Genomic DNA, 27,837 nt, shown 5'->3' with positions numbered 1-27,837 from the left:
AGGAACAGGGACATGGGAGGGAATTCAGTTTGAACAACATCTTTACTGCTCTTGAGTTGATCTCATGCTTGTTGCCTCTGTGTATAATCCCCGTGGCCTCACCCTAGAGCACCATGCAGACTGACTACACTCTGCTTAGGGGCTCCTGGACAGATGATAGGCTTCATTCCAGCTTGGGAGACTCCACCCAGGGCCAGAGCTTCCATGGAGCTTCCAGCCTTCTTCCATGGAGGCTTTCAAAGCCTCTTCTGGCCAATGCACTGGAAGCCCCATTGAGTGCCAGGAAGCATCCTTTTTTGGCAGACAGATGGCTCAACTTTACTTTCTCTCATGGATCTCAGTGATCCATGAGTCAAACCTGAGTAAGAGTGGAAGATACTTGGTTAGGCCCCTGGCCTAGGGGGCCTAACCTTTCCAAATGTCCTTGAAATTTTTACACCACATGCTTTGGCCAGTTAGGAAATGGTGCTAAGGATTTCAGGTTCAAGTCAATTTAGAAAGATCAATAAATAAATATGCTTGCAGTATTATTAGCAATATCAAAATCCTAACACCAATACTGATCACAAAGACGGTAATTGTTTTCATCAACACCCTAACTTGCCACATATTTTCCTAAGTTGTCCAAACCATTTCACATATATTACCTTACTTATTCTGACAGAATCTCAGCTTTACACTTTTAAAAATACCGTTTTGGAGGTGGGAGGAAGCTATAAAGTTCTGATGAAAACCAGAGGCTTGAGTTAAAAACAAAACCCTGAAGTCTTCAGTGTGGTGTTTTCCAACTGTGTTCTTGACAAGAAGTCAGGGGATTTCAGCATGAGAAATCACGAAGCCCCATTACCATGAATTCTCAGCTTTGGTGACTGTGATGTGGCCTGATTGCAAAATCTTCCAAACAGAACATTCATAATGCTGACCCAGGGCAAGAGGAGGGCATGTACTTCTGTGCCCTGAAAAGTATAAAACTTTTAACCTGGGGTTAAAAATAATCAACTGGTCCAAGCACTGCCTGCATCAGCAAACTGTGCCCAGACCACATCTGAATCAATAGACATGATTCTAAGTTCTGAAAAGACTATGTAGCCTCACATTGAATCGTACTCCTCATATGAATTGGAGAATGGGGAAAAACCCAAACATATTATATATATATTAAACTGAATCACTTTGCTATACACCAGAAACTAACACAACATTGTATAAATCAACTATACTTCATGGCAACCCACTCCAGTACTCTTGCCTAGAAAATTCCATGGATGGAGGAACCTGGTGGGCTACAGCCTACGGGGACACAAAGAGTCGTACATGACTGAGTGACTTCACTCACTTCAACAAAAATTTTTAACTAAAATAAAATATAAAATTATAAGTTAAGGAAGCTTGAGAAAGTCTAACTTTCCCCATAATATCTACTTTGATGCATTTTTGAAAACGTTGAAGGTCAAAGTATTTACAAAGTGTGCTTGTTACCCTTGCCTCACTGGTGGGTCTGTAGTGTTAACCTAGCATGCTGTACCAGCCCGATGAAGGGGTTGTGTTGATGGCAGTGAAATTTTGATTTGGTGGTAGCACATCTCTCTCTGCCACACTAGGCAGCTAGACATTAAAAATCAAGTTGATCCCAGCTCACTCCCTCACTCCTTTGTCAATTCCTGCATCCTTAGTACTTTGAGGAGTCATTCTTACATGGCAGTTGAAGTTAACAATCTGTGACTAACAGTCTCCCCAGTGAATAGACCCTGACTCCTTTTCCTTCTTAACCATGGTCTTGACCCCGCCCTTCCTGGCAGACTCCTTTAGGCTTGGACATGTAGCAATAGATCATTCCCACTCGACGCCAGCTTTTGAAACCTGGTACTTGTTCTCAGCTTACTCCTTGTGGCTGCTCCCTAGTTGCAGGTCCTGGGCTCTCCCAGTTAACTTGGTTTTATCTTTAGTTTTCTCCGCTAACCCAGCCAGCTCTCCACTCAGTAGGTTCTTTTGGGACCCACCAAACCAAGAAAGGCAATGGCAACCCACTCCAGTACTCTTGCCTGGCAAATCCCATGGACGGAGGAGCCTGGTAGGCTGCAGTGGCAGGGGGTCGCTAAGAGTCAGACACAACTGAGCGACTTCACTTTCATGCACTGGAGAAGGAAATGGCAACCCACTTCAGTGTTCTTGGCTGGAGAATCCCAGGGACGGGGGAGCCTGGTGGGCTGCTGTCTATGGCGTCACACAGAATTGGACACAACTGAAGCAACTTAGCAGCAGCAGCAGCAAACCAAAAAAATGGACTTTCAAAGGTTGAAGCATTTTTGCAACAAATCCACTCATTCTTCTATCCCACTCCTCCTGATGTGAGGGACTGGGCGGGGGCGAGGCAGCAGTAATAGGAGATGAGGCCAGGCTCTGAGAGCTGTGTTAAGTCAGTCAGTAGCTGGCCTTCCCACACAATGGACAATGTGTATTCTTCAGGGTGTGGGTGTGAGTGCCAGAAATGTCAAGTCCAGGAGTAAGATATAATCCAAAACCAGAGTGTCTAGCCAGATATTGACAATGAAACTAGAGAAGTAGGTACCAGGCAGCTCAGGCAAGGACTGGAAACCATTTTTATAGTCTGTGTGCTGCTAAAGTGAGCACGTGCAGCCCATTTGTATTGGAGATCTTTACGATGCCTTGCGGCCATCATAGAGGCACCACCATATGGTTTCCGATATTTTCCAGCAAGGGGGATACTGCACCAAGACCAACAATGATGAAAAGACTGCATAACATATAAAATCAGTTCAGGGTTCTTCAAACAGGGCTTATAACCTTACCACTCATGATTGCAGTAAATGTTTTGCAACTTTTCCTGAAAAGAAAACGCTAGAACTATACATCAAATCCTTTGGGTAGAATTAATACCCTCAGCTGGAGCCTTTTTTAGTTTACTTTCACATGTTTCTCTTATAACTTGGTTTCAGGATCCCATCTTGTCAGGAATTTCCCCCTCTATCCCCAATATTAAAAATTATGCCAAGATCTAGAGCAGGGTAGCTTCCCAAAGCCCCCAGGAGCAAACTGAACTATGATCTAAAAAAAAGAAAAGAAAAGAAAAAAAAAGAAAACAACCCACCAAGAGCTTTCCTAGTGACCACTAGGAGAACAGATTCTATTGGACAATTCCTACAAGCATGACAGAGCCAGAATGGTCTTAAACCAAAAGGACCCTGGAGGGGGAAAAAGTGGAGGGAAGAATGCCTTTCGTGGTTCACTGGCCACTGGTGGCCTAGTGGTGTTTATGTAAAGGCTCAGCATTAGGACAGACAGAGGCTTCTTGAAAAATCTGCTCCTTGCCCTGCTGCTGCTGCTATGTCACTTTAGTCATGTCCGACTCTGTGCGACCCCATAGACGGCAGCCCACCAGGCTTCCCATCCCTGGGATTCTCCAGGCAAGAACACTGGAGTGGGTTGCCATTTCCTTCTCCAATGCATGAAAGTGAAAAGTGAAAGTGAAGTCACTCAGTCGTGTCTGACTCTAGCGACCCCATGGACTGCAGCCCACCAGGCTCCTCCGTCCATGGGATTTTCTAGGCAAAAGTACTGGAGTGGGGTGCCATTGCCTTCTCTGGCTCCTTGCCCACTCCTTACCAAAAAGTGTTAGTTATATTAATATAATTCTAAATATCTGATCTCTTTTTACTTCCCCCACTACTTCATTCTGCTATCTTATTTTTGAGCATCCCTAAGTTCCTCATTATGCCTTGCAGAGCAGACGACCTCTTCGTCAGAAACACTCCAGAGCTGTTACTGGAAAGTGGCTGCCCCCCATCCAGGGACTACATTTCCCAGATGCCTTTGCAGTTAGAAGCTGTCATGTGACTAGAATTTTAGCCAATAGAATGTGAGTAGATGTGTCCTGGCCACTTCTAGGCAGGGGCCATAAAAATCTCCATGTGCACTTTTTCACACTCTTTTTTCCTCCTCCACTGGGAAGTGGAAACAATCCCAGGTGATCTTTAAAACAACATACTGCAGAAGGTGGAGCCTCTCTCAACCTACGTCTCTGAATGAATGTGTGACCTCTATTGTTATGTGACCAAGAAATAAACTTCTATTGTGTTTGAGTCATTATACCTTTTTCAGTCTATTACAGCAATTAGCCTATCTTAACTATTACTATTATCCTCTTTGATACAGCTGTTATTGTTGTATGCAGAAGTCCCCATGCCTTCTTCCCTTTCCCTGTACCTTGCTGCTGCTGCTAAGTTGCTTCAGTCGTGTCCGACTCTGTTTGACCCCACAGACGGCAGTCCACGAGGCTCCCCTGTCCCTGGGATTCTCCAGGCAAGAACACTGGAGTGGGTTGCCATTTCCTTCTCCAATGCATGAAAGTGAAAAGTGAAAGTGAAGTCGCTCAGTCGTGTCCGACTCGTAGGGACCCCACGGACTGTAGCCCACCAGGCTCCTCCATCCATGGGAATTTCCAGGCAAGACAACAAAATAAAAGAACAGATTTAGTCAACTAAATTCAAGCAGCCATTAGGGACAAATGACACTCACCAAATCAATGGTCGCAGCGTTCAGATCTTATAGCCAGATGAGGAGCGGTTTAGCAGAGCCTCACTTCTAGACAACCTGATATATTAAGATAAAACAAAAAGTAAAATGTAAGATCTACTAAACAGATGTATTAGCAAGCAATGGTTAATCTTCAAAGGGTGTTGTCAGTTTACAAAGGAATCTGCCGCTCTTTTCCAGTAAGCAACAAGCTTCTCAATTGCATTTATAACATAAGATACATTTAAAAATACCCTTACCCCATCATTATAGAACAGAATTTATGAAGAACAATTCTACTCGGCTAAGTACACTATACAAAGACTAGATAATGACTCAGGAGATGACTTTGGATGCCAGGAGAACTGGGTATGATTTCTATGTCTGTGTGCTCTGCAATTCTTATGAACAGGTTAAAACTTTTCTCGTGGGAACTTAACTTTCTGGGGTAGAAACTTCCAGAGCTTGTAAAATTATAGGCTACACCAAGACTTAAACTTGATTCAGTGAAATTAAAACAGACATCAAAGATACATTATCATCAGTCTCTGCGTTTCATATCATCCCAGATGCAATGGCACAAGCAGGAATGAAAATAAGCTCTCTGAAAACAGGGAGATGAGACAGCGGAGGCGCATGAACTGGAACAACCACAGAGAACCAGAAACACGCTGCGTATGGGTGGCAGGTTGTGGTCATTTTCTTACCAGAGCTGCCAACTTTTAGCAGGTTAGGTGTGAAAATACCACTTGACAGCACAGGGCACATATTTGCCTAGAATGGGGTTTATTTTTGTTTCTGATGATTTGGTATAAGATCCAGGAAACAAACATTTCAGAACTCTGAACAAACATGCTGGCCGTCCAAAACAGAGCACTAGCGGGGAAGGACGAAGAGGAAACAGAACAAGAGGGGTGACGGGGAAAGGCACGATGTGGGCCCTTTTCACCAGAATTTGGCCTCACTCTGTGTGTGTGTATTTTTTTTTTTTTTTTTTTAAGAGGAAATGCATCCTGGTCTGGGCCTGTGGAGAAGAGAAAGATCAGAGAGATCCCCTCGGTGCCATGTTTGGAGGGTCTCCCAGACGAAGCCCCCACACCCTCCCCCTGGGCTGGGGCCTGCCAGGCGCAGGTGTCAGGGAACAAGATGGCGCCCCACAGTGAAGGGCGCGGTGTGAGGGGGTCTGGGGGCGGCCTGCACTTACTCCGAGGCGCTGGCTCCTCTGAAACCCAGACGCTGCCAATTCCCTGGGCTCAGGAGTTCTAACCGCCTTCTTGCTCTGGGTTCTTCACTTCTGGTCGAGATCAGCTCCACATATTTTTCTGATGATGTCACCCATTCTGACTTCCTACATTTTGAAAGTTGATATAGAAGTAAAACCTTCCGTGAGGCTTCAGAAAAAAAAAACCCCAAAAAAAGCAGCAGCATAAAAGAAAACCAAGGTGTGCTGTGGGGCGATGGAGAGGAGGAGGAGAGAGGCAGTTGCCTCCTTATTTTGAGATTTGCTGCAGCCTGCGAGTGCCACTCCCCAGCCAGTTTCCTGGCTGCAGAGGGAGGCCAGTGGCCGGGCGTGGGTGACGTCAGGGCCAGGCCTGAGTCATCGCCAGCGGCCCGTCTGCCCTGCCACTCGGAGGGGGACAAAAGGAACCTTTGATGTCCAGAGGCCCTCCTCTCGGGACACTCGCCTGTACGAGCAGCAGGCCAGAACATTCCTGCCGCCTCCCCACCCCCGGCCGCCCTTCCTACTTCCGGAACCGTCCCTGGCAGATTCAGCAAGGCCTCCTCAGGGGACATCGCCCTCCTGCATGGCAGAGGCAAGGCCACTCTCTGGCAAAGAAGCAGCAGCGGAGGGGGTGTCTCTGGGGATTTCTCACTTCACCCTCTGGCATCCCCCACCTCCCACTTCCCTGTGGTGCCACCTTACCCAGGGAATCGCAGAGGTTTGAAAAGAGTGCGGGAAAGGTGGAAGGTGTTCTTGTCACCCTCCCTGGACAGCGCACAGTGCTCAGGGTCTATTCTCTGCCCTTGTGCCCTGACTCTGCACCTCTGCACCCTGACCTCTGGGTACCAGTATGAGTTTGTGCTGCCTGGATTCAAGGGGTCTTCTCTCTTTAAGAGGGGGATTTATATCCCAGTGCCTGCCACAGGGTGCAGTAAACGCTCGGTGAATACACGAATGATAGTTTTAAAATAAAATAGTAGAGAACATATATTGTGTGCTTGTAGTGAATGTTGGCACTTCTGGGCTAAGTGCTTTACAAAGATTATTTCATTTATGGTTTTCATGACGAAACTATGAGGCAGGTACTGTTATTATCCCCAGCTCCTCAGATGAGGTGCTCAGAGAGATTAAGACACTTCTCTGAAGTCTCACAGCTAGTTAATGGCAGAATCTAGATCGCCTGATCTCAAACCCTGTGTTCTCAAGCATGACACTGAGTGACTGAGCGAATGAAGGAATATAGACCAAGAGCAGCCTGTCCAGGTGAGGGGAAATGGGAGTAATGATGGGGCTTGAAACCAAATCCTACAAGGAAATAGTGGAGCAATTAGGTACGATCTGTCTACAGTAGTAGGCCTCAGGCTCTTCTGATGGGTCAACACCACGTCTGAGGGTTCCTGGGATACCCAGAGTGGCCAAGGGGGTAAGTCCAGTCAGGTCCAAGTGGCAGTGAGGAGCCAGGAGGTTTGATGGCACATGGTGACTGCAGGATCTGAGATCACAGTGGACAGAACAGGAGCCACGTCCTAGACTTGTCTTAATAGCCCTGTGGCCTCATGGGTGTAGGAGGGAGGCTGAGTGCAGCTCAAGGCACGAGCCTGGGGAAGACAGGACAGGGAAGGGCCTTCCCTGATGGTCCAGGGACTATGACCCTGTGCTCCCAATGCAGGGGGCCCAGGTTCGATCCCTGGTCAGGGAACTAGATCCTACATGTCGCAACTTTTGCATGCGGCAACTAAAGATCCTGCGTGCCACAGCTAACACCCAGTGCAGCCAAATAAAAAAAAAAAAAAGAAAAGGGAAGACATGAGAGCATTCTCAAAGACCCCAAGACTTGGAGAATGTGTTGGAACTACCATATCATTTCAAAGCACCAGGAGGAAATGGGAGTGACAGGAGCCAGAACTAGATCTGACAGTGGCAGTCACAGCCCTGAGCACTGCCCTGCCAGGAATCAGCTGCCCTTCTAAGATGGAGAGAGAATCCCGCTGGGGGTTGTGCTGGGCCAGGGTGAGGAGGGCTGGCAAGAGGAGACATCTGATGATGGGGCTATCCGGGCCCTGGATAAGAATGACCTTGGAGATCCCTTCTCCCGCTATGGTTCATAATTCTGTGGTTTGTACTTTTCCGTTATTCCAAGAGAAAGACAAAAGCCAGGACTTTTCAGCCCAGTGGGCAGTGGGCAGGGAGATGCTGGTGGCCTCAGTAAAGCCACTCCATGGCTCTTCTTTCCACCGTGGGACAGGGCGTTCAGTCACGGGATCCCTCTACTGGGCTCAGGAAATCGATGCCTCTGTTCGATGGGGACATTGTGTCATTACCTTGTTCCTGGAACCACTGCCAGTTGCCACTCTGAGGAATTACACCTGTGCTGTGGGGTCTGACTCCCCAGGCAGGTGGAAATAGCAGAAGTGAGTTTCATAAGGGAGAAAGCCACATGCTTTGGACGGAGGGAGTAGCAACAACTGACCGGAGTCACTGTCAGCGTCCGCACAGAGCCTGACCTTGGGCCGAGGAAAGCGCTGCAAGCTCCAGGCGTGTTTTGGCACAGGTTTGCTGATTCTTTTCTTATCTACAGAAAATGTCTCTGGGCACCTCCCTGTTGCTTCCCCAAAGACTCCGTGGCCATGCTTGATTCACACACATGGGTGTTTATGTCTCTAATTAGACGAACAGAGGCTGATTATTTTTTCAGTCTACCTTGTGGGACCAAGAAAATGTGAAGAGAAAGATAAAGCGAAGACAGAGAAACAATGAGTAGGCACCAAGAGAAATGCCGCTCCTGGCATTGTTTGCTCTGGGGGTTGATTCTAACAGTGAGGATTAAATCAGAGAATTGGGCCAAACATCTATTTGGGGACACAGAGGTGTAAGTACAGTGACACCCCAACCTCTATCCCATCTGGAGAGCCCTCCTCTTCAGTGCAATAAATGTGGTTATATACTGGAAATTCAAAAACAAAAGCAAAGGCTTAGAAGACTTACCTATCCTTACTGCCTCCAATTTCTCTCATTTCAACACCTTTTTAAAAACAATTTTTTAATTATTATGGTATAATTTTTATGTCAAAAAGTTAACCCACTTACAGTGTACACATCAATGGATTTTAGTCTATTCACAGAAGTGTGTGATCCATAACCTCATTTTTTAAGAAGTATTTATTTACCTATTTAATTTACTTGGCTGGGCTGGGTCTTAGTTGCAGCATCCAAAACTCTTAGTTGCAGCATGTGGGATCTAGTTTCCTTACCAGGGATCAAACCTGGGCCCCCTGCAATGGGAGCATGGAGTCTTAGCCACTGGATCACCAGGGAAGTCCCCATAACCTCATTGGAGAACATTTTGTCATCCCCCAAAGAACACTTGTGCCCAGTAGCAGTCATTCCTCATCTGCCCCCAGTCCCAGCACTGGACAAACACTAACCTTCTGTCTCTATAGATTTGCCTCTTCTGGACATTTCGTACAAATGGTATCATGCAATATATGGCCTTTTGTGTTTAGCTTCTTTCATTCAGCATAGTGGTCTTCAGGTTCGCCCATATTGTAGAATATGTCAGTACTTCATTCCTTTTTGTGCCCAAACAATATTCCATTTTGTGATTATACTATGTTTTGTTTATTCATACATCAGCTTACGGACACATTTTGAGCTGTTACGAATAATGTTGCCATGAAATCTGAGTACAAGTTTTCATGTGGATATATGTTTTCATGTCTCTCGCATGCATACCAAAGAGTAGAATTCCTGGGTCATAAGATAACTCTATGTTTAACATTTTGAGGAACTGTTAAACTGTTTTCCAAAGAGCTGTACCATTTCACATTCCCATCAGTGATGTGTGAGAACTCTGCTTCTCCACACCTGCACCAACAATCTTATTGTCTGTCTTTTTGGATTTTAGCCATCCTACTAGGTATGATGTAGTATCATATTTCAGTTTTGATTTGTATTACCCCAATAACAGAGTTTTGCCAAGAGAATGCACTCATCATAGCAAGCACTCTTTTCCATCAACACAAGAGAAGATTCTACACATGGACATGACCAGATGGTCAATACTGAAATCAGAATGATTATATTCTTTGCAGCCAAAGATGGAGAAGCTCTATATAGTCAGCAAAAACAAGACTGGGAGCTCAGATTATGAACTCCTTATTGCCAAATTCTGACTTAAATTGAAGAAAGTAGGGAAAACCACTAGACCATTCAGGTATGACCTAAATCAAATCCCTTACGATTATACAGTGGAAGTGACAAATAGATTCAAGGGACTAGATCTGATAGAGTGCCTGAAGAACTATGGATGGAGGTTTGTGACATTGTACAGGAGGCAGTGATCAAGACTACGCCCAAGAAAAAGAAATGCAAAAAGGCAAAATGGTTGTCTGAGGAGGCCTTACAAATAGCTGAGAAAAGAAGAGACGCTAAAGGCAAAGGAGAAGAGGAAAGATATACCCATTTGAATGCAGAGTGCCAAAGAATAGCAAGGAGAGATAAGAAAGCCTTCCTCAGTGATCAATGCAAAGAAATAGAGGAAAACAATAGAATGGGAAAGACTAGAGATCTCTTCAAGAAAATTAGAGATACCAAGGGAACATTTCATACAAAGATGGACACAATAAAGGACAGAAATGGTATGGACCTAACAGAAGCAGAAGATATTAAGAAGAGGTGGCAAGAATACACAGAAGAATTACACACAAAAAAGATTTTCATGACCCAGATAACCATGATGGTATGATCACTCACCTAGAGCCAGATATCCTGGAATGTGAGGTCAAGTGAGCCTTAGGAAACATCACTACAAACAAAGCTAGTGGAGGTGGTGTAATTCTAGTTGAGCTATTTCAAATCCTAAAAGATGATGCTGTGAAAGTGTTGCACTCAATATGCCAGCAAATTTGGGACACAGCAGTGGCCACAGGACTGCAAAAGGTCAGTTTTCGTTCCAATCCCAAAGAAAGGCACGGTCAAAGTATGTTCAAACTACTGCACAATTGCACTCATTTCACACGATAGCAAAGTAATGCTCAAAATTCCCCAAAGCCAGTCTTCAACAGTACATGAACCGTGAACTTCCAGATGTTCAAGCTGGATTTAGAAAAGGCAGAGGAACCAGAGATCAAATTGCCAACATCCGTTGGATCATCAAAAAAGCAAGAGAGTTCCAGAAAAACATCTACTTCTGCTTTATTGACTACTCCAAAGCCTTTGCGGAGAAGGCTATGGCGCCCCACTTCGGTACTCTTGCCTGGAAAACCCTATGGACGGAGGAGCCTGGTAGGCTGCAGTCCATGGGATCGCGAGGAGTCGGACACGACTGAGTGAGTTCACTTTCACTTTTCACTTTCATGCATTGGAGAAGGAAATGGCAACCCACTCCAGTGTTCTTGCCTGGAGAATCCCAGGGATGGAGGAGCCTGGTGGGCTGCCATCTATGGGGTCGCACAGAGTTGGACACGACTGAAGCAACTTAGCAGCAGCAGAAGCAGCAGCAGCCAAAGCCTTTGACTGTGTGGATCACCACAAACTGTGGAAAATTCTTCAAGAGATGGGGATACCAGACCACCTTACCTGCCTCCTGAGAAATCTGTATGCAGGTCAAGAAGCAACAGTTAGAACTGGACATGGAACAACAGGCTGGTTCCAAATTGGGAAAGGAGTACGTCAAGGCTGTATATTGTCACCCTGCTTATTTAACTTATATGCAGAGTACATCATGCGAAATGCTGGGCTGGATGAAGCACAAGCTGGAATTAAGATTGATGGGAGAAATATCAACAACCTCAGATATGCAGATGACACCACCCTTATGGCAGAAAGCAAAGAAGAACTAAAAAGCCTCTTCATGAAAGTGAAAGAAGAGAGTGAAAAAGCTGGCTTAAATCCCAACATTTAGAAAATGAAGATTATGGCATCAAGTCCCATCCCTTCATGGCTAATAGATGGGGAAACAATGGAAACAATGACAGACTTTATTTTGGGGGTCCCCAAAATCATTGCAGATGGTGACTGCAGCCATGAAATTAATAGATGCTTGCTCCTTGGAAGAAAAGCTATGACCAACCTAGACAGCATACTGAAAACCAGAGATCTTACTTTGCCAACAAAGGTCCATCTAGTCAAAGCTATGGTTTTTCCAGTAGTCATGTATGGATGTGAGAGTTGGACTATAAAGAAAGCTGAGTGCCAAAGAATTGATGCTTTAGAAATGTGGTGTTGGAGAAGACTTTTGAGAGTCCCTTGCACAGCAAGGAGATCCAACCAGTCCATCCTAAAGGAAATCAGTCCTGAATAGTCATTGGAAGGACTAATGCTGAAGCTCCAGTACTTTGGCCACTTGATTCGAAGAACTGACTCACTGGAAAAGACCCTGATGCTGGGAAAGATCAAAGGCAGGAGGAGAAGGAGATGACAGAGGATGAGATGGTTGGATGGTATCACTGACTAGATGGACATGAATTTGAGCAAGCTCCTGGAGTTGGTAATGGACAGGGAAGCCTGGCGTGCTGCAGTCCATGAAGTCACAAAGAGTCGGACATGACTGAGCGACTGAACTGACTGACTCATCCTAATAACTAATACTGTTGAGAATCTTTTCGTGAATTTATTGGCCATTTGTATAACTTCTTTGAAGAATTGTCTATACAAATATTTTATTCATTTTTAAATTAAATTGTTCATCTTTTTTATTAATATTTTATGTATAGGGATTCTTAATATATTTTGGATACAAAATTTTTTATCAGACATATATTCTACAAATACATATCCTTTCTGTAGTTATTTCTTTTTCTTTATGGTCTTTGAAGGAGAAAAATATTTTAACTTTGATGAAATCTAACTTATTACTCTTTTATCATTTGTGCTTCTGATGCCATACCTGAGAAACTATTGTCTAACCTAAGGTCATACAGATGTACACCTGAGTTTTCTAAGAGTTTTAGGGTTTTAGTTCTTACCTCAGGTCTACATGCACGTGTATGTGATTGGTCGCTTCAGTCGTGTCCAGCTCTTTGCGACCCTGTGGACCGTAGCCCGATAGGGTCCTCTGTCCATGGGATTCTCCAGGCAAGAATATTGGAGTGGGTTGCCATGCTGTCCTCCAGGGGACCTTCCAGACCTAGGGATGGAACCCGTATCTCCTGCGTCTCCTGCATTGGAGGGCAGATTCTTCACTGCTGAGCCACCGGTGAAGCCCTCTAGATCTATGATTCACTTTATTTTTTATGTAAGGTAGAGATCCAAATTCATTCTTTTCACATGGATGTCTATTTGTTCCAGAACTGTTTGTTGAAAAGACTACTCTCACCAGAATTCTGCACATCTAAAACTGATCTAAAATTCTAAAAAGTTATTTTAAAAAATAGTCTATTCTTTCCCCCATTGAATTTTCCTGACTGTTTTGTCAAAAATCAACTGACCGTAAGTATTAGTTTATTCCTGGACCCTTCATTCTAGTCCATGGATCGAGATGTGAGTTCTTACACGAGCAGCACACTGTTTTATTTACTGTAGCTTCATAAAAAGTTTGGAAATTAGTAAGTGTGAGTCTACAACTTTGTTCTTTTTCACGATGATTTTGGCTATTCTGAATCTTTGGCATGTCCATATGATTTTCAGGATTATCTTCTCAATTTCTGCCAAATATCCAGCTGGGATTTTGATGGAGATTGTATATTCCACCTATAGATCAATTTTGGGAGTATTTGTCCACATTTATTAGCTGCATGCCTTTAAGTTTACTTAGCCTATATCAGCCTCCTTTTCTAATCAAAAAAAAAAAAGAAAAAAAATCTCGTGTGTGTAACGAAGATTAAAAGAGATAATGCTTATGCAACCCCACTGAAACCATGACCTACCTGGGCCAGTCTCAGGATGATGTTAGAGTCTGAGATATCCAGCCTAGTCACCACAAAGAAATTCAGATTAATTTATATTCAATACTTGCATTTCTCTAACAGCAACAGATCCCCCTGAAATTCTTCTTAATATCCTTTTTCTCCTTGTATCCAAGCCCCTTACACCCCGCAGCTTCAGCGTCCCCTTCTTTCTCCCAAGCTCCGTACAAAGCTTTTTCTCCAGCCCTAACCAACATTCTTCCAGTCTGTCTACTTCTGTCCAGTTCTCCTTCTGATGGGGCTGGAAAAGAAACTGGACAGGCAAAGCCAGAACTCTTTTTAGTGAGTGGGAAGAAAGGAAAATCAGTGAGCACTAAGCTTAATTTATGTCCCATCATTCATATGAAGTGCTTGGTGCAATGTCTAATGTATAAGAAGGGCTCAATACATGTAGAGCTTTTACTTTTTGTTGTGGTGGAGGTTACATCATGCCCATCCATACTTTACGATGATGGTGCAGGATTTCAATCAGGACCTCTGAGAATCCAGCCTGGACTCTATGGACCAGCGGCCCATCCTCACTCATGGAGGTGAATTTGAAATTGTTGCTCATTTTTTCTTCCTCCTCAAAGAATCAGCCCCTAGGAAAATGTATAAAGTTCACGTCTGAGGCTCCCTGAGTCATGTGTGGGAGTTATATCTCTGTTTCCTCCCTCCCTTAGCACCAGGGCCCTATGCTTCCTCCCCTCCTCCCATGAAAACTTCTGGTACAATATGTCTAAAACTGAAAGTCAGGACTCATTATCTACTGCGTCACAACTAGCATCAGTTTCAAGTGACAGAATGAAAGAAAACAGAAAATTTCCAAGTGTATCACACATCAGAATTTTGTTTCAGTTTTATAATGTGTGTGAATTCGGTCACTCTGTGAAATGTATTTCTTATTGTGGTTCAGGGTTTTTTAAAAGTTTAAAACAGTATTGGAGTAAGATCTTTCACTTTCGTGAAGGTATTTATTATCTCCTAAGAGCATAAAGTAACACCGTTCCAAGTAGCCTGTCCATTTTGATGGGGATTGAAACCTTATGTTTCATCAGCAGTAAAGGATTTGTAATTTATAACACTTTGGTGGAGGAATATCTTCAGTAACCTGTGTTGATCTGCCCTCACCTGGCTCCCTCCCTGCAACCACCTCCCCAGCAGGCTACCTCTTAGCCATCACCTCTTCTCACTCCCGCAGTATGGGCAAATCCACACGCTGAACTTGCATGGGGGTTTCTATTTTCAAAACTCTTTCACTTACTCCATCTCATTTGATTCTCACAACTATCCCATGAAGTTGGCAGGTCGGAGCCAATCCATACTTGACCTTAGTATGGAACCCTAAGCAAGTAACTTCTCAGTCTATCTCCTCAGCTTTCTTACATATAACCAGAAAGGTTAAGAGACTTGGCCAACATCACACAGCCTGGAAGTGGCAGGACCAGGAAGAGAACTAGATCTTTCACCTCTTAGTCTCCTTGTCCCATAGACTCTCCTCACCGAGACACATAATTTCTTTTTAGTGATGTTGATTCATCTAACTGCCTTACAAACAGCGTGGAAAAAGCGAAGAACATTTTGCACTCTTCCACCATATCTAACAACACGACTTTTACGGCACAAAGCACAAGACAAATAGTTCTTCATGCCTCGTGGTTAAGGGTTATCACTCTCGACATCAAAGGCTATTTATTAAAGACTGGGGCGTTGGGAACGGAGACAGCCAAGTCCACCGAGGGGAAAACAAATTTTCCTGTGTGCTCTGTTTTGTCCTTTGTATTGCAGAGTGCTCCCTCTAGTGGCGCTGGAGAAAACAGCTTCTGGAAAGCATATTTATAGATTCCACTTTGTTGTGATTAGAGAAGGCTGGGGCTTAGTGGGAGCGTGGACAGCACCTGTTTCAAGGTCTCTCTTCAGTGATGAGAAATCGAGGACTAGAGCAGTGGTTCTCAACTGGGGCGATTCCGCCCCCAGGAAACATTCGGCAGCGTCTGTAGACATTTTTGGCTGTTTTTTGTTTGGGGTTAGGGGGATGCTACTGTCATGGATATGTAGAAGCCAGGGATGTTGCTAAAAATCCTGTAATACACAGGACAGCTCCCCACCTCCCCCAACAAAGAATTATCCAGTCCCAAAGAATTATCCAACAAAGAATTATCCAGTCCCTCAGTAGTGCTGAGGTGGATCAGAGATATGGTGTGACCCTCCCGAGAAGGGTCCCCCACCATCGCTTTATTAAGATATAATTGACACATAAACAAAGACTTGCAGCTTATTCCCAGTTTTCAGCAGCTCAGACTAATGGCTCCCTTTCATTTCTTTTAAGGTATTTTAAAATTAGAATAGAGAAAAATACGAGAGCAATACATGCTTATGCTGCTAAGTCACTTTAGTTGTGTCCGACTCTGTGCGACTCCATAGACGGCAGTCCACCAGGTTCCCTGTCCCTGGGATTCTCCAGGCAAGAACACTGGAGTGGGTTGCCATTTCCTTCTTCAATGCAGGAAAGCGAAAAGGGAAAGTGAAGTCGCTCAGTCGTGTCCAACCCTCAGCAACCCCACGGACTGCAGCCTTCCAGGCTCCTCCGTCCATAGGGTTTTCCAGGCAAGAGTACTGGAGTGGGGTGCCATTGCCTTCTCCATACACGCTTATAATTAAAAGCAAAGTAATAAAATCCTTTCACATAATCAGTGTTAACATCCTTGGTGGTTTATTAGGAGGGACTATATTAAAATGCCAACTTCAGATCACTTCTGACTTAAAATGGCAATGTCCTATGGTAATACTTAATATTCATCTGCTTCTCCATGTGCTCATCAAGACAAGCCTCAATCCACATATAGAGGATTCTTGTAAATTTGCTTGTTGTATACAAAAGCTGGGTTGCTTCACAACTTGCTTTTGTAATTTAGTAAATTCTGAATCTCTCTTCAGATCAAAAATAAGGATCTCCTGGAGACTTCCCTGGTTATCCAATCGTTAAGACTCCTCTTTTCCACTGCAGGGGGCACAGGTTCAATCCCTGGTTAGGGAACTAAGATGCTGTATGCCACGTGGCACACCACAAAAATAAATAAATGGAAATAATCTGTTTATAATATATTATTATATATGTCATATTATATGTATTATAATAATCTCCTGTTTGTTTCCAGAAGTTGGGGATGCTGAGTACCACGGACTCCAAGAAACTTGAAGTGAAATGAAGTGAAAGTTGCTTAGTCGTGTCTGACTCTTTGCAACCCCATGGACTATACAGTCCATGGAATTCTCCAGGCCAGAATACTGGAGTGGGTAGCCTTTTCCTTCTCCAGGGGATCTTCCCAACCCAGGGATCGAACCCAGGTCTCCTGCATTGCAAGCTGATTCTTTACCGGCTGAGCCACAAAAGAAGCCCAAGAATACTGAAGTGGGTAGCCTATTCCTTCTCCATTGGGTCTTCCCGACCCAGGAATTGAACCAGGATCTCCTGCACTGAAGGCTGATTCTTTACCAATGGGGCTATCAGAGAAATCCCATTCAAGAAATTTAGATGGCCTATAATAGAGGATGAGATGGTTGGATGGCATCACTGATGCAATGGAAATGAACTTGGGCAAACTCCAAGAGATGATGGTAAGGGACAGGGAGGCCTGGCATCCTGCAGTCCATGGAGTCACAAAGAGTTGGGGATTCTACTGGGCTACTGAACAACAACAAAAAAGATGATACTGCCTCACATGGTAGGGCTTTAATATCTCTCTGATGGTAGCAAGTTCACTCTTGTAGAGAGTTTGGCTCAGGATTGGGATCTTCTGTAACATGCTATCTAACTAGAAATAAATAACGTCCTTTTGCTATTGTATTAATTATTACAGATACTTTCTAGGTATAGCAGATAATACTGGTTTTCAACTGATTGTGGGGCTATAAACCTTTATTTCCTAGCAAATTCCAAAATGTACTGGCCAATTTTATGTGCCAACTTGACTGGATCACAGGGTGCCCAGATACCTGGCTAAACAATATTTCTGAGTGTGTCTGTGAGTATGTTTTTAGACGAGATTAGCGTTTCAGTTGGTAGACTGAGTAAAGTAGATGGACTTCCCTGGTGTGGTTCCTGGGCGGTGTGATTGAGTGTCAGACAATCAGTTGAGGGCGTGACTACTACATAAAGGCGGAGACGGAGAATCTGGCCTCTTTCTGTCTTCTTGCTCGAGTTGGGCCATCAACGTTCTCCTGCCCTTTGACTGAGATGTACATCAGGGGCTGTCCTGGTTCTCAGGACTATGCCACTGGCTTTCCTGGGGCTACACCTTGCAGATGGTGTAGGGGACTTCTAGGCCCCTATAATTGTGTGACCAATTCCTTATAATAAATCCTGTCTCTCTCTGTGTCTTTCTGTCTCTCTGTCTATATATGGGTACATATATGTGTGTGTATCTATGTATATATATACCCATATGTGTGTGTGTGTGTCTATATATATATATATGAGATAATATATCTCCTATTAGTTCTATTTTTCTGGAGAACTCTGAAGCCAACTCAAATAAGATTGTTTTAATGAGGGACCTCTCTGGTGGTCCGCTGGAATCCACCTTGCAATGCAGAGGACTTGGATTCAGTCCCTGGCAGGGGAACTAAAATCCCACATACCATGGAGGAACTAAGCCCATGCATGGCAACCAAGTCTGTGAACTACAACGAAAGATCAGCGTGATGCAATGAGAGTGCCACAACTAAGATACCACGCAGCCAAATAAATACATATTTTTAAAAAGAATGTTTTAATGGTATAAGGTAGATTCAAGTTTGGGAAAGAGTAATCTAACTCATTGGTATGGCAAATCATATGCTGCTCAGTCATTCTGGTAGACAGAGCTTTTGCCCCAGGTATTTTTGTTTGTTTGGCCACTAGAGCAATGCTGCAATAAATATTCTTCCATTTATACTGTCATACTTCTACTCCTGTGGAATAGGTTGTCCAAATGAGATTGTTGACTCAAATGTTTTGTGTGTATTTTTAAGTTTAATAGATATTTACAGATGGTTTTTTTAAAAAGCTGAAGCAAGTCATACTCCTACCAGCAGTATATGAGACGAAATATTCTCTCATGCCTTTGCCATCATTGGGTACTATCACACTTTTTAAGTTTTACCCATCTGATGGGTAAAATTTGGCATCTTGTTTTTGTTTTAATTTGCATTTTCTTGACTCTAAGTATAGTTGTTAAGAGCAGAGTCTGAAGCCAAAATGCTGACACTTAATGTCTGTATTTCCTTAACTAAGATTCTTAATTCTTTTCACATTTGCCAAACAGAGATAAAGTACCCATCACAGGGTTGCTATGAAGATTACATAAGTAACTAGATGTAAAGCTCTACGAACAGTGCCCAGATTATAGTGATAACTATATAGGTTTTAGTATTATGGGTGAGTTTGAATAACTTTTAGTAATTTTATTGATCATTTGTTTGTCTCCTTGGTGAATTGCCTTTCCATGTCCTTTGCCTATTTTCCTGTTGATTTGTTCTTTTCTTATCAATTTGCAGGTGCTCTTTTATATCAGGTATTTTAGGCACATATTAGCTGTGTGTTGCAAATACACACTTTTCTCTACTTTGTCACTGATCTTTTGATACTATGTGTAGTATATTTTTACATATCCAACACATTTAAATCTGTCACCAAGTGCTTTCTGTTATGGCTTTTGTGCTTTTTGTCTTCTCTAAGATCGCTTTGGTTTTTAATGTTAAGCAAATGTACTCCTGGGCTTCCCTGGTGGCCCAGTGGTAAAGAATATGCCCGCCAATGCAGGAGACACGGGTTCCACCTCTGAGCCAGGAAGATCCCACATGCAATGGAGAAAGTAAGCCCGTGTGCCACAACTACTGAGCCTATGCTTTAGAGCCCGTGCGCCACAAGAGAAGCCACGGCAATGAGAAGCCCTTGCACCGCAGCTGGAGAGTAGCCCCTACTCGCCGCAACCAAAGAAAAGCCCACACACAGCAACAAAGACCCAGCACAGCCAGAAATAAATAAATAAAATTAGAAACAAACAAACAGAGAAACAAATGTACTCCTAATTTTGAAATATATTTTCAACCATTTTTAATCCATTATTTAAATCTCCATGATTATGACCTATGGTAGTGAGAACAAAAGCCACAAATTAATATCTAATAAGTTATCTTGTTATCCACAAGAGTCTTTCCATCTTGAAAAACACTTTTCATTTGATCTTGTTGCCCAATCTTTCTCCTGCTTCTGTTTAAAATGTTTTGTACTTTTTCATTTGTTATTTTTTTTTTACCATCTATCTCCTCTTTTCTCAAAGCTCTACAATCTACTACCTTCTTGTGTCCTCTTTCTAGAAGATAATAATTAAAGATATACAACATAATTAAGGGCTTCTCTGGTTGCTCAGCTGGTAAGGAATATACCTGCAATGCAGGAGACCCCAGGTTGATCCCTAGGTCAGGGAGATCCCCTGAAGAAGGGATAGGCTACCCACTCCAGTATTCTTGCCTGGAGAATTCCATGGACAGACGAATCGAGCAGGCTACAGTCCATGGGGTTGCAAAGAGTTGGACACGACTGAGTGACTTTCACTTTCACTTTTTCACTTTCAGTGACCAAGAACCAATGCCATCACCTTCTTCTTGGTCTTCGTTCTCCTTGTCCTCACTGTATCATTTGACTGTCCTGGTCACTGCCATCTTTGGGAAAGACTGTCCTTTGTTGGACTAAGAATGCTGTTCCATCCCGAGTCTTCTTTGGCCCTTGTAGCAATCATTGTTGTTTGCCTGCCCCCAAATACCCCCCTCTCTCTTCCTTCTTGCTGGCAGAGACCACGACCCATCATAGAAGTTGACAATGTCAGACAAGCACATTTTCAGCATACCCAAGCTGAGGCATGGATATGTGCTGTGGTCCTGACAGTGGTCCCTGAGGGAAAGTCTGTGGGGTAGGCTACACAGGCTACACAGTGTAGGAAAAAGTTTGCTCTTGTTAAAAACCAAAATGCATGCTTCTGTAAGCAACTATATGAAGAAGTGATAGCTTAAAGAGAAACAAGATGTCCTGCAACAATGAGGAGAAAAGTCAGAGCATAAAAGCTACTATACTCAGATGATAGAGAGAAAGATAGAAGAATGTGGGTTCTTGGCAACACTGGTAAGCCATGAACCAATCCAGAAATGCCCATCTCCAGATTTCCTGTGAGTAAGATAATATGTCCCTGTTATTTAAGTTGTTTATAGCTCTATGTCTTCTGCGTGCAGCTAAAATTTCCTTATTGAGTGCTCACATGACCCCGAAACAGCTACTCATTCTAATGGCTCTCTTTGGCCTTCCAGCCTCTTTCCACTATCTGCATCTAGAACATTCTCTCTAAAGAGCCGCTTTGATCAGAGAATTCTGTTGCTCAAACCATCAATGGTAATATTATGCCAAGCAGAAAAAGCCTGTTACTGAAGACCACATATTATATGATTTCTTTCATATGAAATGTCCAGAACAGAGATTAGTGGTTTCTTAGCCCTGGAATGGGGATGAAGGGTTAAGAGGTGACAGACAAAGAATATAAAGTTTCTTCTTTTTTCTTTTCTTCTTTTTGCCGCACTGCCAGACTTGTGGGATCTTAATTCCCTGACCAAGGTTCAAACCTGTGCTTCCTGCATTGAAAGTGTCCACTGGACCACCAGGAAAGTCCCTAAGATTTCTTTCTGAAGTGATGCAAATGTTCTAAAATTGACTGTGATGCTGGTTGGACATATCCGTGAATGTATTGAAAACCACTGAATTATACACTTTAAATGGATGAATTATATGATATATGAATTGTATCTCAATAAAGATATTAGAAAAAAAAAAGCCTTTAGTGGTGATCCATTACTTAGAGAGTATAAAGCACAAATTCATTACCCTAGCATTCCAGGCTCTTCGCCCTGCAGACTCAAACTACATTCTAACTTAATCCTTTGCCACTTTCATATAAAGTAGACTATTGAACAGATCATGAGTGGTTCCTGAAAAGTGACCCGTGCTTTTCTGCTTCTCTGTCTTTGCTCCTATGTTCCTTTGGCCTAGACGGCCTTTCCCATCACCCTGTTGCTGCTGCTGCTAAGTCGCTTCAGTCGTGTCCAACTCTGTGCCACCCCATAGACGGCAGCCACCAGGCTCCCCTGTCCCTGGCACTGGCAACCCACTCCAGTGTTCTTGCCTGGAAAATCCCACCAGTCTAGTCTCTTAAAATTTAACTTGCTTTCAAGGTCCGGTTCAAATGTTTTCCCTCATCTTCCCAGGCAGAAATGCCCCTTGCTCCTCTGAATTCAAAGAATTCAGTATACTTCATGTGGTGTTTATCTGTCTCATTTGCAGGCTTGTGGACACACAACCTCACTGACTGTATTAGCACCACAGTTTCCAAATCAAAAGTTGGGTGGTAATACTCTCTTAGTAAGAAAGTGTACTGCGGGCTTCCCTGGTGGCTCAGTGGTAAAGAATCCGCCTGCCAGTGCAGGAGACGTGGGTTTGATCTCTGGCCTAGGAAGATCCTACAACTAAACCCACGTGCCACAACTACTGAGCCTGTGCTCTAGAGTCTGGGAGCCATGACTACTGAAGCCCGAACACTCTAGAGCCCCATGCTCCGTGACAAGAGAAGTCACTTCAATGAAAAGCTCAAGCACAGCAACCAGAGAGCAGCCCCAGCTCATCATAACTAAAGAAAAGCCTGAGGAGCAACAAAGATCCAGCACAGCCAAATCAATCAATACTAACTTTTTAATAAAAAATAAAGACTATTTAAAAAAAGAAAGAAAGAATATTGCAAATCAGGACCATTTTAGGAAGTTTAAATAATGTGATTGCCAAAATAGTCTTCCCGCTAGAGTGGATGATCTTTGCTGGACATAGATTAGTGCTGCTCATCCTTTCCCCGCTTTGCAGAGTGGATGTCTCTCAGGTGGATGAAAGAACTTGGTTTCCCTTTTGCTTCACGATGCATGGGAAAATGGAGTTAGGTGCTTATAATGAGTGGTCTAGGAATCAGCGAACTAAAATGGACTGGAATGGGTAACTTAACTCAGAAGACCATTATATCTACTACTGCGGGCAGGAATCCCTTAGAAGAAATGGAGTAGCCATCACGGTCAACAAAAGAGTCCGAAATGCAGTACTTGGATGCAATCTCAAAAACGACAGAATGATCTCTGTTCGTTTCCAAGGCAAACCATTCAATATCACAGTAATCCAAGTCTATGCCCCAACCAGTAACGCTGAAGAAGCTGAAGTTGAACGGTTCTATGAAGACCTACAAGACCTTTTAGAACTAACACCCAAAAAAGATGTCCTTTTCATTATAGGGGACTGGAATGCAAAAGTAGGAAATCAAGAAACACCTGGAGTCACAGGCAAATTTGGCCTCGGAATAGGGAATGAAGCAGGGCAAAGACTAATAGAGTTTTGCCAAGAAAATGCACTGGTCATAGCAAACACCCTCTTCCAACAACACAAGAAAAGACTCTACACATGGACATCACCAGATGGTCAACACCGAAATCAGAATGATTATATTCTTTGCAGCCAAAGATGGAGAAGCTCTACATAGTCAACAAAAACAAGACCAGGAGCTGACTGTGGCTCAGATCATGAACTCCTTATTGCCAAATTCAGACTGAAATTGAAGAAAGTAGGGAAAACCACTAGACCATTCAGGTATGACCTAAATCAAATCCCTTATGATTATACAGTGGAAGTGACAAATAGATTCAAGGGCCTAGATCTGATAGATAGAGTGCCTGATAAACTATGGAATGAGGTCCATGACATTGTACAGGAGACAGGGATCAAGACCATCCCCATGGAAAACAAATGCCAAAAAGCAAAATGGCTGTCTGGGGAGGCCTTACAAATAGCTGTGAAAAGAAGAGAAGCAAAAAGCAAAGGAGAAAAGGAAAGATATAAACATCTGAATGCAGAGTTCCAAAGAATAGCAAGAAGAGATGAGAAAGCCTTCCTCAGCAATCAGTGTAAAGAAATAGAGGAAAACAACAGAATGGGAAAGACTAGAGATCTCTTCAAGAAAATTAGAGATACCAAGGGGACATTTCATGCAAAGTTGGGCTCGATAAAGGACAGAAATGGTATGGATCTAACAGAAGCAGAAGATATTAAGAAGAGGTGGCAAGAATACACAGAAGAACTGTACAAAAAAGATCTTCACGACCCATATAATTATGATGGTGTGATCACTGACCTAGAGCCAGACATCCTGGAATGTGAAGTCAAGTGGGCCTTGGAAAGCATCACTACGAACAAAGCTAGTGAAGGTGATGGAGTTCCAGTTGAGCTATTTCAAATCCTGGAAGATGATGCTGTGAAAGTGCTGCACTCAATATGCCAGCAAATTTGGAAAACTCAGCAGTGGCCACAGAACTGGAAAAGGTCAGTTTTCATTCCAATCCCAAAGAAAGGCAATGTCAAAGAATGCTCAAACTACTGCACAATTGCACTCATCTCACACGCTAGTAAAGTAATGCTCAAAATTCTCCAAGCCAGGCTTCAGCAATACGTGAACCGTGAACTTCCTGATGTTCAAGCTGGTTTTAGAAAAGGCAGAGGAACCAGAGATCAAATTGCCAACATCCACTGGATCATGGAAAAAGCAAGAGAGTTCCAGAAAAGCATCTATTTCTGCTTTATTGACTATGCCAAAGCCTTTGACTGTGCGGATCACAATAAACTGTGGAAAATTCTTCAAGAGATGGAAATACCAGACCACCTGACCTGCCTCTTGAGAAATCTGTATGCAGGTCAGGAAGCAGCAGTTAGAACTGGACATGGGACAACAGACTGGTTCCAAATAGGAAAAGGGGTACGTCAAGGCTGTATATTGTCACCCTGCCTATTTAACTTATATGCAGAGTACATCATGAGAAACACTGGACTCAAGAAACACAAGCTGGAATCAAGATTGCCGGGAGAAATATCAATAACCTCAGATATGCAGATGACGCCACCCTTATGGCAGAAAGTGAAGAGGAACTCAAAAGCCTCTTGATGAAAGTGAAAGAGGAGAGTGAAAAAGTTGGCTTAAAGCTCAACATTCAGAAAACGAAGATCATAGCATCCCATCCCACCACTTCATGGGAAATAGATGGGGAAACAGTGGAAACAGTGTCAGACTTTATATTTTGGGGCTCCAAAATCACTGCAGATGGTGACTTCAGCCATGAAATTAAAAGACGCTTACTCCTTGGAAGGAAAGTTATGACCAACCTAGATAGCATATTGAAAAGCAGAGACATTACTTTGCCAACAAAGGTCCGTCTAGTCAAGGCTATGGTTTTTCCGGTGGTCATGTATGGATGTGAGAGTTGGACTGTGAAGAAGGCTGAGCACCGAAGAATTGATGCTTTTGAACTGTGGTGTTGGAGAAGACTCTTGAGAGTCCCTTGGACTGCAAGGAGATCCAACCAGTCCATTCTAAAGGAGATCAGCCCTTGGATTTCTTTGGAGGGAATGATGCTGAAGCTGAAACTCCAGTACTTTGGCCACCTCATGCGAAGAGTTGACTCATTGGAAAAGACTGTGATGCTGGGAGGGATTGGGGGCAGGAGGAGAAGGGGATGACAGAGGATGAGATGTCTGGATGGCATCACTGACTCGATGGAGGGGAGTCTGAGTAAACTCTGGGAGTTGGTGATGGACAGGGAGGCCTGGCGTGCTGCGATTCATGAGGTGGCAAAGAGTCGGACACAACTGAGCGACTGAACTGAATGAACTGAAATGAGTGGTCTGTGTCAAAGAATGGTCTGGTGGTTAGTGAACCCCTGTGTTATATGCCAAATAAATAAAAGCTAGATTGAAGATACAAACATTTTTAAAAACTATGAAAGTAGAAAAAATAAAAAAAATAAAAGAATATTTTTATAAACCCTATGATGTAGGAGACCTTTCTAAATAAATCATAAAATCCCAGATACCATGAAGAAAGTCAGTGATGATTTTCTCTCTATGAAAACCCAAGCCTTCTGGCCAGCAAAAGATACCATAAAAAGTTAAAGACAAATAACAGAGTCTGAGAAGATATTTTAAAGAGCTATAATAGTTAAAAGATGTATATCAGTACTAGCTAAAAAAAAAAAAAAAGAAAAGAAACAATACATGAAAAAAGGGCAGAGAATATGAACAAGTGATTCATAGAAAAAATAGAAGTAACAAATGGCATATGAAATATGCTTATGAGAGAGTCATTTCCTAGGCAGGTTGATAAGTCTAGGGGTCCCCAAGGAGAGAGGGATCTGGAATTCTCAAGGAGGAAGAAAGCACAAACTTTTTTTCCTCTACATTCCTTAGGATTATATAACAATAATGTATCCTGCCTGAGGACAGTCTCTGGATTAAACCTTCTGGCTAATCCTGTTTTCTTAAAATGTAAATTATGGGAGTAGGTCTGGTGAGGTCTGTACAACCTCCAGACATTCTTTTGAATCATTGGAGAGTATATAACTCGACTGCTAACGCTAGCAAGGGGGTACTCTTTCTGCCCACTTCTGATGCCTATGTCAGAAGCTTTCTCTATCCCCTTTATACTTTAATAAAACTTTATTACACAAAAGCTCTGAGTGATCAAGCCTTGTCTCTGGCCCAGGATTGAATTCTTCTCCTCCGGAGGCCAAGAATCCCGGCATCTTTTCATGGTTCAGCAGCAACTTTTCACTTAACATCATTAGCATCAGGGAAATGGAGACAATGTGTGAGGGTCATTGGCCTGCCAGATGGATCAACATGGAAGAGATTGAGACCATCAGAAACTGTCAGATGTACAGAGAAAAGATCAAACATATAGTAGTGTTGCATATGTAATATATACAATTTTTAAAGAACAATTTGGTAGGATCTAATTATTTCTGTCCTGAATAGGTATTATTCATAATTCCACAACCAACTTTTAAAAAGCCATTCTTGATGACTAAAGAAGAGAATCTCAGATCCTTCCTATCCCAATTTCCCCATTCTAAGAGGCTTATAGAGAACACTTTTTTTTTTTAAATGTGAACCATTTTTAAAGTCTTTATTGAATTTTTTACAATGTTGTTTCTGTTTTATCTTTTTTTTTTTTTTTTTGGCCAGGAGGCATGTGGGATCTTAACTCCCTGACCAGGGATCAAACTCATGCCTCCTGAACTGGAAGCAAATCTTAACTGAAGGATTGCCAGGGAAGTCCCCTAGAGCACACTTTTAAAGATAATTTTCTGTTGCTTACAACTGAATAAGGAATCCTGACAGTGATTACTGTCTTTAAAAGCCCTACTCTATCTCTTTAAGTGAGAATCAAATTTTAAAATTCTCCTTTGTTTGCCTGGACTGATATTAGCCATATTACCTGCTTATTTCTTAACATGGTGCAGGACCAACTGACTGACTCTACAAGCAGGGGCAAGGACTGGTGCGGAGGATGGGGGGGTAGATGGGGGGCAGATGGGGGGCAGGGAGTGAAGGAGAGGGGGAGGGGTGGATGGGGGGAGTAAATATGTCCTGATTCCCTTCTGCCTGGCTTCCCTTGATCAAGGGTCAGTTGAATGCTTTTCATTTTCCTGCTGTTGGTTTCCCTGCTTTAATATAATGTTGGGTCTTGGTTTAGAGTTTAGAATCTTTGTTGTTGCTTAGTTGCTAAATTGTGACCGACTCTGCGATCCCATGGACTGTAGCCCTCCAGGTTCCCCTGCCCATGGGATTCTCCAGGCAAGAATACTGGAGTGGGTTGCTATCTCCTTCTCCAGGGGATCTTCCTGACCCAGGGGTCAAACTCTATCTCCTGCATTGGCAGGTAGATTCTTTACCACTGAGCCACCCTTATAATCTTTACAGTCTACCAAATATGCAGATTTTTCCCAATCCTGGTATATTCCCTTTCCCACTGTCCTTCTTAAATAGGGTCATAGCAGTCTTATAACCCAGGGGTCCCCAACCTCTGAGCTCTAATACCTGATGATCTGAGGTGGAGCTGATGAAATAATAATAGTAATAAAGTGCACAATGAACATAATGAGCTTGAATCATCCTGAAACCATCCCCTACTCCACTCAGTCTGTAGAAAAATTGTTTTCCACAAAACCGATCCCTGGTGCCAAAAAGGTTGGGGACCACAGATTTGATGAATTAGAAAAAAGTGTCCCTTCAGGCACAGCCTCCCACCAGGCTTC

At 43.2% G+C, this 27,837-nt stretch overlaps 1 protein-coding gene across 14 annotated transcripts in view; it reads right to left on the bottom strand.

Annotated features, from left to right (window-relative positions):
• Positions 1-27,837, bottom strand: part of ZBTB38 (zinc finger and BTB domain containing 38) — a 139,210-nt gene that overhangs the window by 73,007 nt on the left and 38,366 nt on the right. For 9 of the 14 annotated variants that reach the window (XM_086372283.1, XM_086371498.1, XM_086371669.1 and 6 more), the window contains exons 1-2: positions 5,738-6,053; positions 4,537-4,611 (exon numbers count right to left, since the gene is read on the bottom strand). The gene's annotated coding sequence lies outside the window, so the exon portion shown is untranslated. Of the gene's footprint in view, positions 1-4,536; positions 4,612-5,737; positions 6,054-27,837 lie in introns of those variants that run through there. The other 5 variants (XM_086371571.1, XM_086371841.1, XM_086371750.1 and 2 more) reach the window with 2 other exon arrangements.

Source organism: Bos grunniens, chromosome 1, assembly GCF_055505025.1.
Source record: "Bos grunniens cultivar Pamir isolate PY7600 chromosome 1, Bosgru_T2T1.0, whole genome shotgun sequence".
Lineage (NCBI taxonomy): Eukaryota > Metazoa > Chordata > Mammalia > Artiodactyla > Bovidae > Bos > Bos grunniens.
The sequence above is the reverse complement of the archived record's forward strand: the minus strand, read 5'-3'. Positions and strand labels throughout refer to the sequence as shown.